General features: G+C 42.3%; 1 protein-coding gene and 1 non-coding gene across 2 annotated transcripts in view; one reads left to right on the top strand and one right to left on the bottom strand.

The window, feature by feature from the left end:
- PIK3AP1 (phosphoinositide-3-kinase adaptor protein 1) overlaps positions 1 to 12003 on the top strand; it is a 97125-nt gene that overhangs the window by 18721 nt on the left and 66401 nt on the right. The gene's annotated exons all lie outside the window — the stretch shown is intronic.
- LOC129077385 (small nucleolar RNA SNORA65) lies at positions 2832 to 2936 on the bottom strand. The gene has a single exon (XR_008529842.1). It is a non-coding gene; the product is annotated as a small nucleolar RNA SNORA65 (small nucleolar RNA).

Raw genomic sequence — 12003 nt, 5'->3', positions numbered from 1 at the left:
GAATTTTAAATTCTGTCAGATGATAAATGTTTGAAGGAAATAAGCCTTGTTGTGGGAAAAGAAGTTCGACTGGAATCATGGAAACTGTCTTCCATGTGTCAAAGGCCTGTCACGTGGCAAAGCAGAGGGGTCGGGCTTTTCTGAGGGAAAAGATCGATGGACAAAAGTTGCAACAATGGCAACAACTCAGGTTTAGGATGCCCTCCTAATCCAAAGACATACAGATCCTGGGAAACAATTTATTGGGGCTTTATTTTGAAAAATAAAACTAAAAATTAAAAAAGTAAATTTATTTGATCATATTAACAGTTTTGATCATAATTTAAGCTGTATGCTATTTTTTAAAGGATTTTATTTATTTATATTTAGAGAGAGAGGAAGGGAGGGAGAAAGAAAGAAAGAGAAACATCGATGTGAGAGACATCCTCTGACATGCACTCTGATTAGGGACCAAATCCACAACCCAGGCGTGTGCCCTGACTGGGAATCAAACGGGCGAAATTTCGTTTTGCAGAACAATGCCCAACCCGCTGAGCCACACTGGCCAGGGCTGTACGCTATTTCTTAAATCTCACAGAAACTGAACCAACTGTTGCTTGATTTTATGCAAAAAAGGTTGAGTCCATTTTTTAACACAATTTTACGATTGCACAAGATAACAGTCCTTAGCTCACATTTGACTTTTAAAAAATGGCTGTGCCCTGACTGGTGTGACTCAGTGGGTTGGGCATTATCCCACAAACCAAAACATTGCTGGTCTGATTCCCAGTCAGGGCATATGCCTGGGTTGTAGGTCAGGCCCCCAGCTCGGGGCGTGTGAGAGGCAACCCATCAATGTGTCTCTTGCACTTCGATGTTTCTCTCTCTCTTTCACTTCTTCTCTCTTTAAAAATAAATAAATGCAACTTTAAAAATGGCTGTATTGAAATATATTTCACAATGCATTTGACTTTTACAGTTTTCAAGGCCGCCTCTCAATCATTATGCATTCCTATCAGTGGCTTCTGACTTTTGGGTAGCATCTCTTTGAACGCTTTCCTGTTTGGTTGGTAACCTTTCCCCAGACTGGCTTAACTTGTGAGTCAAACATTTTCCAACATCATTTTCATCAACTTCATAAAATCGTGCTTCTTTTGCAAAATCTGGAATTACACTGCATTTATAAATTGCATTAAATTGCATTGCATTTATAGTTTATTGTGGAGAAATCCTAAATCTGGGAGAGAACAAGCAATAAAAATGTGACTTGATGGATGAGAATATAGACTAAGATTAAGCAAGCAGAGATATTTAAGTGGGGACCAATTTTGAAAATGAGCATTTTGTTAGTAAATACTTGGATGTTATAAAAAATTTAACTTCCTTATGTTACCATAACTATGGAGACCTCAAATAGAAGTACTCAGAAAATGACAAGGCTGCCAGAGTTGGAAGCTGCTGACGTGGGTTCAGAGCCCCAAATTTCCCTCCCTGAAGCCAAGAACTGAGGCAGTGAATACCGAGCACACCTGTAACGCGGTGCACTTGGTAGACTCGTTGGGAGGCTTTGTCACTGATGATGGGATCTTGAGTCAAAACCATCTCAGGAGACTGGAACACTGACACAGCCCAACATATAACATTTAACAAGGCTAAGTGTTTATTTGCAAGTAGGATCCAAACCTCATTCCCCCCACTCCCCTCACCCCCCTCCACTGCAGAACAAAACAAACTGAACTATACAATCATGGGACAGCAAAGGCAAAGTCCTGGCTTCCAACGTTTGTGAGAAAAAGAGCTGGGAGTGTGAGGTGACCACGTGCTCAATGTGAATCAGCAAACTGGCACGACTGCTCTAAGGTGAAGCCTTGAAATGCCTTTCTGAACAATGGCTAGACTGGAAGAAGTAACAGCCCTTTTTGTGTTATACATGGACTCCAGTTACCCATCTGGAGTAGCTGTTGGCAGGAGATCAGGGGAGCGGAGAGTTAGGTGGAGAAGTTGGGGGTAGGGATGGATAAGTCAGAACTATCTTCATTTGAGACCTGCTTAGAAAGGTGAGTGTATTACCCTAGACTTGTTTGTTTGTAAGGAGAGAACCCCAGCTTGGGCAAAAGGGGGATTAACCAAACTCTGGGAAGGGCAGGAGTGTAGTTGGTCCTCAGAGATAATCTGGAACCAAGGACTTGAACTTCACAAGATTACCTCCCCACATGTCTCTTTTGTGTTTCTCTGCATGTGGGTGTCATTCTCTTGTAAGTCATCTCCAGGAAAGAGAATTACAGCCCCTAGGAGCTTTACCTCCTTCCAAGTCCAGCTCCCGAGAGGAACTAATACTTGTACCCTCTGGTCTACTTAGTTAAACGTGGGTAAGCTGCCTAACTCTGGGCTAGTTGACTGCGGCCAGGGGATGCAGGGACTATGAATGGCCCGTGGTGATGGCCTCAGGTGTGAGATTTCTAAAAACTGGGCATCGTCCACTCAAACCACTTGGTGAGAGTGAGAATCAAGAACTTTCCCAAAGGGGGACTGCGGTTCTGTTCTTGTCAAAGAGCTGCCACAGTGAGGGGCCTGGAAACATGTCTGTGCCTGAGGAAGAGAAAAGTAGAAGAAATCGTAGAATCATGGAATTTTGGGCTAGAGTGAAACTGAGGCTCAGCCTTGTCAAGTGATGTGCCCAAGGATACCCAGCTGGTTTGAGACAAAAGCTCAGGCCTCTGACTCTGAATTCAGTTTTATCCCCTGTACTTTTGTCTTCCTAAAGAAGAAAACGCCAAGGAAAGCCACGATAATTACCTTCAAACATTTGAAGGGCGCTTTTTGGTTTTTTTTGTTTTGTTTTTTTCTTGTTAAGCTGTTCCCACGCTTTCGGCACAGAGTTATCCCCAGGAAGAACAACCCTGTTTCCTAAGCTGGGGTTTAGTATCGGCTCACCACTGGGTTGCACGAGTGAGGGGCTCTTATGGAAAAAAGAATAGTGTTGTTTGGCAATGCTCCAGAGGGCAGATTCGGATTCATGGACAGTGGCAACTGACAAACATAATTCTACTAGTTTTAAGGAGGAAGTTAACATAACAACTGGAATGGCTTAACAGTGGAAAGGCTGCCTCAGCAGCTGGTGGCCAGAGTCTGGGTCAGTGAAAGCCTTCAGTTAAAGTTGGATAAACATCAAGAAGGGATCCCTAAAATCTCTTCCCGCTCAGAGGCACTGCAGCATAAAAACCTGAATGTTGTTGCTTTTCACTGTTTGCCTTCAATCTCTACCAGTTGTAGGATGTTTGCAGAGCTAAACGCTGTGCTAACCGTTTTATAATGAACGCCTCATTTAATCTTAACCTGTAAGATGAATACTGTTATTATCTCTGTTTTGCAGAGGAGACACAGACTCAGTAAGTTACCTTCCCAATGGCTCATGGGAACTTCAGGTTTGCTCCCAAGCCTCTAATCTTAACTACTGCCTTCACTGGCTTCTCAAAAATTATTTTTCCAGTCCTGAGATAAAAGGGCCAAATATCTCTATCAGGTGTTCTCAAAGTATGAGCCTCACAATGTCTCTCTCAAAACCACATATTTTTGGTTTTGATGAAGAACCAAATATGGGGACCTCATATTTTTGTAAATATTCATGTTTCCCATGACTATATAAATGCTACCTTTTCTTTTGTTCCCCTGTAGTCATGTTCCTGGGCTCTCCCAGGTGCTTAGTGAACCAGACTTCTCTGTGGCGTGGACGGGGTACACGTATTTTTTAACAAGGAGCCTGGGCGATTCCGATGGACACTAAGGTTTTAGAGCTGGTCGAGTGCTTTCATGGGAGGATTAGAGGGAAGATCAGATCCTAAAAAGCCTCTTATTTATCTGAGCGGTTTATACTGTTCTGAAGGCCATGGGGAGATACGAAAGAGCAGAAAGTCAGGGTTGACATGATCAGAATTGATTTTCAGTAAGTCCAGCCTGGTTGCTATGTAGGCAGGGCTGGACAGCGGAGATGCAGGAGGCTACTGCATCTCCCAGGGGAGAGGTGAGGGGGGCCTGAGCTCAACAGAGGCCGTGAAAATGGAGAGGAGGAGACACTTAGGAGAGATGAAGGGCCAGCAGAACCAGCAGGACTTGGTGCTAGACTGTGGGGTGGAGAAAGAGGAAGTAGCCTAGTGGGTGAGTTCAGACCCTAAGAGTAAGAGACGCCTCCCGTGGGACTGGCATGCATATAGAATTCAGAAAACAAGAAGGCACCTTCAACAGGGTGGGCAGTTGAAAACTTCATGGAGGAGACAGCACTGAAGTCGAGGGTTGGATTTAAGAGGCATTGGTGCAAAGGGGCAGGGATGATGTCCCAGGATGAGGGAGCTCCATGGACTAGGCAGAGGAATAGGAAAGCACAGGATGCATTTGAATTGGGGCTAAGAAGTGGTTGGGGAGGGACAATGAGGAAAAAAATTATAAAGATCAGCTCGAGTCAGGGGGAGAAGGACCTTCATCAGGATAAAGAGCTTTTCCCCAGTGAGTACTAGATTTAGCAGAGTGATGACTTCGTAAGTTATATAAATGCCTAAACTCTATGTTGTGCACCTGAAATGAAGATAATATTGGATATCAACTGTAACTGAGAAATTGAAAAAAAAATTTAAAGTGCTCTGGCCCTCTTATCTCAGAGGGCTTTTTGTTGGCTGGTGCAGGATTATGACTAAAATGACTTCTGGAGAGATTGTTTCAGCCCAGCAAGAGGGCTGACCCTAGTTTGTGAGGCAGCCTTTCCCCTAAAGCCAGTTGGACATAGAGCGAAGTACATATATAGATCCTACTTATATGAGAAATAGAACTCATTGCGCACAGATTTGCTGATCAAATGTTGTAGTAAATTTCCACAGGCTAGTGTATTTTGTGGAGATAGCATCAAGTGCTAAGTTCCTCCGACATATCATTGCCCTTTGATTCTTATCTCCAACACCCCTTTACTCTCGGTCCTTATTTACCATAGAGATCTTCGGCAGTGTGTTTGCACAAGGCTTCCTCCTATCTGCTCTGTGGTGTGTGTGGGAAATGGTTGACTGGAATGACAGAATTCTGACGTCCAGTGTTGCCTATTGAATAAACAGTGGAAATTCCAAGGGGTGTTTGGGTGGCTTGGGGTTGGTTGCTTGTTCCTAGATCTGCAATAGCCTGTTGGCACATGAACATATAGAGTGCTGGTCAGGGCATTAAATAGTTCTGGCCAAGCAGCCATGCCGTGCTGGGGGGGCAGAGGGGGCATAGCCTGAAAGCTATTGGCGCTTTTCTGGACACTTGTGAAATGCCTTTATGGTCCTAAGAAGCTGGGGAGAAGCCCTGTCTTTTTTGTCTTTATTCTTGACCCCACTGCCCAAGTCCCTCTTCTTTAGAGGGTTTCCCCTCTCTCTGGAGTCCTATGGAATTCATTTGCTGGACATCCAGAAGTAACAGGCATTTATCTAATCACTTTCTGAATTTGGCGTTGGTTCCCCCTAGAGTGGAAATTCCTTAGGAAGAGGGCCCTTGTGTTATTATTATTCCGTAGGGTTCTCCATTGTGCCTAGGATGGTGTGGGCACACACAGATTTTAGTAAATGCTATTTGCTTGGTTGGCTGTTTGACTGAAGTCTTGGAGCACAGATATCATTGCTACTTTTCTACCGAAGCAGCTTTATAACAGAGTGGTTAAATTACTCTCTCGGTAGGATCACAGCCATTATCTGTCACAATCGTGCATTGACTACCTACATCCTGAATTGTTGAGGAAAAAAAATGCTCTCAGAACACTCCTGATCTAAATAAGGAATCAAATGCAATTTCATATTTGCTTCAGGTGATCCTGCTGCCCTCCCGTTAACATATATTTATTAAACACCCACTCAGTGAATTTAGTGAGGACTTGGTGCTATATTGGATGCTGCAGAGGCATTACTGATTCTGTAGAAACAAGCACTTAAGAATCTTCAGGCGCTAAGCTGGCATGTGGGTATTGGTCTGTTAATGGCCGTTTTTAGCAGCTGGGACTTACCACCCACCGGGGAGATGGGAGCATGTTTCAGCCTTACCATTTTCCCCAGGGCCTGCTCTGTGTTGTCAGAACTAGCTCCCCAGCTTCCTACTGCTGCATCAGCTCAGCCCTTGAGCACAGAAAAGGAAGTTAAAAGCGCCCTGGATATGAAGGAAATCAGCTGGCCAAGGCAGGAAGTCTAAGATTTGGAGTCAAGTGGGCCAAAGTTCTAGTCTGGCTTGGTAACCAGTTCTGGGCTTTGGGGCAAGACTCTCCAACACTCCATTCCATTTTCTGTAAAGTGAGGTGAAAATGCCCACCTCGTGGGGCCGCCAGAAGTGTAACTGACTCCAGCCTCCCCCGGACTCGTCTCTGCTCTTTTGTCAGCGTCTGTCTGCTGGGTTTACTCTCCCCTTTCTATTCTCATGGCTACTGCTTTGGTGTTAAGCCCTGATAGTTTCTTGCTACAGAAACTGTATCTTTTATGGTAATCTTTTATTTTTTAAGTTTTAGAAATCTCTTAAAATTATAAAAGCAATAAATGCTCATTATAAAATTTTTCTAACCATTGGAAATGTATAGAGGAAAGAGGAAAAATATTCATCCACTTCCCCAAATCTATATTCTCTCCTGTAGTGGTAAACTACCATTAACAGCTTGGTGTGTATCTTTCCAGACCATTTTAATGAAATATAAAAACATGCACATGGGCGTTTTTCACTATAAACAGAGTCATTGTGTACCTGTTATTCTGCAACTTCATTTTTTTAAAAATTAATTGATCTTTTTCTGTGAATTTATAACATATACATATATGGGGACTTTTTAAATAGACTATTGCATACCTTTTATTATGCAGCTTGCTTTTTATCTTAGCTCATCGACATCTGCCTTCTAATTAGTCTTCTCATCTCATGCCTCTCCAGCCCTTCCTTCACCAAACAGCTGGAATGATTTTCCTAAAACCCAAATGGGGAACCATAGACCATAGGATAGTTCAAAGCTCTCTACCATCTGGGGCCTGCTCACTTTGGCAATTTTATTGGAATATTTATATATATATTTTTTAGCAGCAGAAGCTTTTTGTCTTCTGCACAAAACCTGTGTACACCCCCAATGTATTAAACAGGTCACCATGGAGCTCCTGGGGTTTGCGTGTACATATGTGGGGCCTCTAGACCTCAGCCAGCTCAGGTACCCTCTGCTGTCACCGAAGCCCAATTCTCTATCTTGTTGCATTTTTCTGCCTTAGGGCATATTGGTCCTTCTTGAGATCTGCCTCAAAAAGTCAGAGATACAACAAACCTTCTCAATTTCCCTTTATTCATTATGGGACTGCAACCCAGTGCTTTGAAAAAAAACCCATTGGAAACTTTTTGTTAGCCCTCTTTCCTGGAAGAAAATGAATTTCAGAAGTTTTTGTTGGCAGTCCTCTCTCAGACACGGAGATTTGGAGAGCTTTTTCTTGTCCCTTCTCTGTCTTTTTTCATGGTGAACATATTAAGCATTCTCCTATTTTTGACCCTTTCTCTTTGCTTTGGAGTTTTTATGTTTAGATCTCCTGACCCAGAGACAGTGAGGTCCTTGAGAACTGAAGCAGGAAGACCAATAAGAAGATAGCCGTCCATGAACTAAGATAAAAAGCAAGCTGCAAAACAAAACATATCCAGCTGGGTTGTCCATGTATCTAGCTCACTGCCTGGTACATAGTAAATGCTCAATAAAATTTTCATTCCTGGAATGTGCGTCAATATGACACTTCTCTGTGAGACGAGTGCAAGGAGACGCAGTTACTCCCATTGTAGGAGATATGAATTGAAGCACATCATTTTTTCCAAATCTAGCTTTGGAAGGCACACCAGGGACCAGAGGCGGGTAAGGATGGTCAGCATCCTTTCTCGCTGAACTACATACAACCTTGCCGCCTCTACTCTGACCTTCATGGACCTGAACAGAATTGGGGGGTGCTCCCTCTTTGCTTAATTCACACCGGTAATAGGTTTGTGCATCTTGAGCTTGATGAACCCTGGAATGACCACCCAAAAACCATGGGGGATCATTTTAGATTCTGTATCAGCCATCTAAGAAACTCTGAAAAAAACCGAGACCTCAATAATTCACAAGCTGAATTGTGTGGCTTTGTAGATGTACTTATTTATATTTTTCAAAAGCAGTAACCTTAGAGTCCTAAGACAATAAAAATAACATTCTTTGCTTCCTTTGATCACAAAAGGCCACACATCTGCATCATTAACCAGGAGGCTGTGTTTGGGAGATTGCACCCTTCCTACTAATCTTTAAAAAAGAAAAAACAAATGAAAAGCCAAGAACTCCAGTGTTGGTTGCATGCATTGATTGGTGAGACTTTATCTCTTATAAAAGGACTTGAATCTTATCCTCAGCTTGTCTTCTTAATTGGCAACATCACATATTTGTCGGGGGTGTCACCTCAAATGCTCCAATCTCTGATTTCTGTCATATTTAGGTTTTCTATTTTGTTACGCTTCTCAGTGCATTTTTTTTTTCTAATATGGAATGTGTTTGGTTGTCTCTTTTTCAGACAGTTGGAAGTTACCCATTCCGCCTTAAATTCTGCCAGTTGTGCCTTTCAAAAGTTTTTCTTAAGATTGCTGACATAGGCTCATTGGTCTTTGAATGTATTGGGATTTTCTTTTTCATTATCACTGCACACTTTCTCCCCAGTAACTCAGTGGCATGTGTTTCCCCACCCCTCTCCGGCAGGGCCCGGGCTCCTCCTTCTATGGTCTGAGGTAGTGGGACACATTGTAGAGTGCAGCTGGCCTGCTCTCATGTCAAACTACATCGATGGATCGACGCATCTGTTTGCGTTGAGCTGGGATTGGGCCTCAGCAATGGTCTCACTTAGGGTTCTAGGCATCCACCCCATTCCACTGGTGTTGGCGCTTGACATAAAACCAGTACTCTCTTTCTGGTCTAACACTTTCCCCACATATGTTATTTCACTTGATATGTAAAATTTCTAGGCATATAAGATATTTTGGCAACTATTTGGAAATACACCCCTGTCCACTGCCCCCCTCCCTACCCCATCTTGCCTACTAGTCACGTTAATGGTCTTGAATGGAAAAGAATGACTGAGAACCTTACAAATCTCTTTTTCATTGCCTTTTGCAACACCTGATTGTTAGGAGAATTTAGGGGAGTCTTCTTTACCATTTGGGATGAAGTGTAGCCATAAGTCCTAAGTGGCAGAGTTACACTAGGAGCAAATCAGGACATTTTCAGAAATCTCGAAGTGAGTGTCCTCTGGTGAGGTCTACAGGGTCTCGGTGATAAAAGTGAACTATGAGCCATCAGTCTAGTTTCTGATGTTCAGATCAAGGTGTGCTTTATCATACACACACACACACACACACACACACACACACACACACACACACATACATATATACATACACACACGCAAACCTGAGTGTTCATTCAGGGAAAATGTGTTAGGGTTTCTGTGGCATTTTGGTATAAAACACCTGCCATACAATGGAATTGGGAAGCTAAAGATCTTGAGGTCTTGAGAGTCTCCCTCATCTTTATGAGATGCAGCTCTCAGCATATGGTAGCACCCAATGCTCAGTAAATATTTGACAAATGAATAAATGAATGATTAGAGTATTGCTACATTATTATTTGACTTTAAATAAACAAGATCAAATTGTTTGGCTTATGAAAAGTGACTTCATTTCATTATCTCAATTTTCACTACAACGGAATTGCCCAATTTTTGGGACTAAGTAGCAAGGGCCTGAGATATATGAAAGTAATGAGATGGCTGCAAATGTCCTTTTTGGAATTAAAATTTTCTGCCTGGGTCAGGGTCATCATTTTGGGGCATCTTTCAAGAGATCGTCGTCAGACTTAGGAGCAAGGCCTTGTTTTGAGTTTAACAATTTCTAGCATAAGAACCAACCCTTGAGATTTCAGCAGTGTCTGACCACCCACTCAGTGGAGGGAGAAACTGTACAGTACTAAGTGTATAGAAACCATTTCAAATGTCTGTTTTTAGAACCTTGTTACATTCTGTTTAAATGTAGATTTTCAAAATGGATTTTTAATGGTTATCTTCTGAATAGCTAGGATTTTCAACTGAAGAAAAAGGCTGCTCTTTTAAAAAAATAGATTATGTCAGAGGGGAAGAAGTTGTATCTAATTCTGTGTGATGGTTGCTATGGCAAAGATTGAATGTAAATTTTAGTTTATATAAAATCCTGCTAAGCGTTTGATTAGAGACCAGAGGCAAAGCTTGGCGTCAGTTGTTAAAATGGCTAAAAAGCATCTGTTAATGAGCCACCCCCCAAAAAGAATGGGGTCACAGAGCTCTCTCTCCACCCAGGTATCATGTTATCACAGACTAATTTCATAATGGTGACCAAGGCAACACAAAGCAGAGCAGGGAGTGAAAAATGGTGCTTCTCTTCTCCCTTGAAAATTGTTTATTTGAGGAAATTGAAGATGACAAAGCTTCCTCCAGAGGAGGCAGGCCTTGCCCAGGTGAACCCCAGGTGCTGTATCATCAGCTTTAAGTAAGCATTTGGTGTGAGAAAGGAGATTTCAGGCATCTGGTATAGGAGCTGGGCTGAATGGCCTTTAAAGACCCTCCAGCGGCGATTTCCCATCTTCTGAGCACTTTCTCAGGCCAGCAGGAAGGAAAAACAAACCAACCAACCCTGGCAGAGGGGATAACATCAAGTTACCCTAAAGCTTCAGGTATCAGAATTGTAAATCCACCTGGAGAGCAGGCTTTTTACCTCTTTAACGAATCCATTTAATCTAAGAAGGAACAGTTAAGGATCAGTGAGTAACTGAGCTAACTGTGAAAGAACAGGTGTTTATCTCAATCCTACTCTTCAGTGCTGCCTACCTAAATCATATTTTATATGATATGATATGATATGATAAATCATATATATATATATATATATATAGTGAGTGTGTGTGTGTTTTTAAAAGAGGATAAGATTGAGACAGCATACCAATTGCTTTCTATTCATCATGTCTACAAGAATATGGGTCTTCAAGTCCAGGCAAAATGCCAAGCCATCAGTGCCCACCTGGCTAATTGCAGACCAAAGTAATGAAGACGGGCACAGTCAATCAATGCAGTGAACACTCAGAGTATTTATCAGTGTCTCAATTCCAGTTGTCACTACCAGTGTCCTAAGTGAAATTGGGAAGTAACTGAATTTGGTAACCTTTGAGCTCTTTTTCATTCAACCTTTTCCATTATGATTCACTGCTCAGCAGTCTCCTGATTCAGCACCTTCATGTCCAAAGTCAACCACTCTGACTATGGAAACACCCAGTAGAACCCTCTTTTTGCTCCATTAGATTTGCCCCAGTTCCCAGAATGATTTTTCTCTTCAATACTCTCCCAAACTTAGTCAAAATCCCGTCTCCAGAGAGGATGATCTCAGCATAACACAAAAAGGTAATTGGATTAATCATTATTCCTTAATGGTTGTCCTTAAAGGATTGCTTAGTGGAGTGCAAGAGGCTCATCAGATTTCCTGTCCAGTTTTTCCTGACTTTGAGGCAAATACAAAAGTCAGATTTTGAATTAGTTTGGGACAGATTATGTTGAAATCCTAATCCCTAGTACCTCAGAATATGAGTGTATTTGGAGATAAGGTCTTTTAAGAGGTAACTAAGGTTAAATTGAGGTCATTAGGACAAGCCCGAATCCAATATGACTGGTGTCCTTATAAGAAGAGATTATGACCTAGACGTGTGTGTGCACAGGGGAAAGACCATTTCAAGATACAGCAAGAAGGCAGCCAGACATCTGCAAACCAAGGAAAGACACCTAAGAAGAGACCAAACTTGCCAACATGTTGATCTTGGACTTCTAGTCTCCAGAACTATGATAAAATAGATTTCTGTTGTTTAAGCCATCGAGTCTGTGTTTTTTAGTTTTGGCAGCCCTGGCAAACTAATACAGATTTATAAGTGGACAACATTTGTAGGTAGCTGGGCAGTTATTACACTGAGTGGCA

This window comes from Pteronotus mesoamericanus, unplaced genomic scaffold (genome assembly GCF_021234165.1).
Source record: "Pteronotus mesoamericanus isolate MK-2021 breed Mesoamerican mustached bat unplaced genomic scaffold, CSHL_Meso_final contig_657, whole genome shotgun sequence".
Taxonomy (NCBI): domain Eukaryota; kingdom Metazoa; phylum Chordata; class Mammalia; order Chiroptera; family Mormoopidae; genus Pteronotus; species Pteronotus mesoamericanus.
Note: the sequence above shows the minus strand (reverse complement) of the source record. Positions and strands in the feature narration are given on the sequence as shown.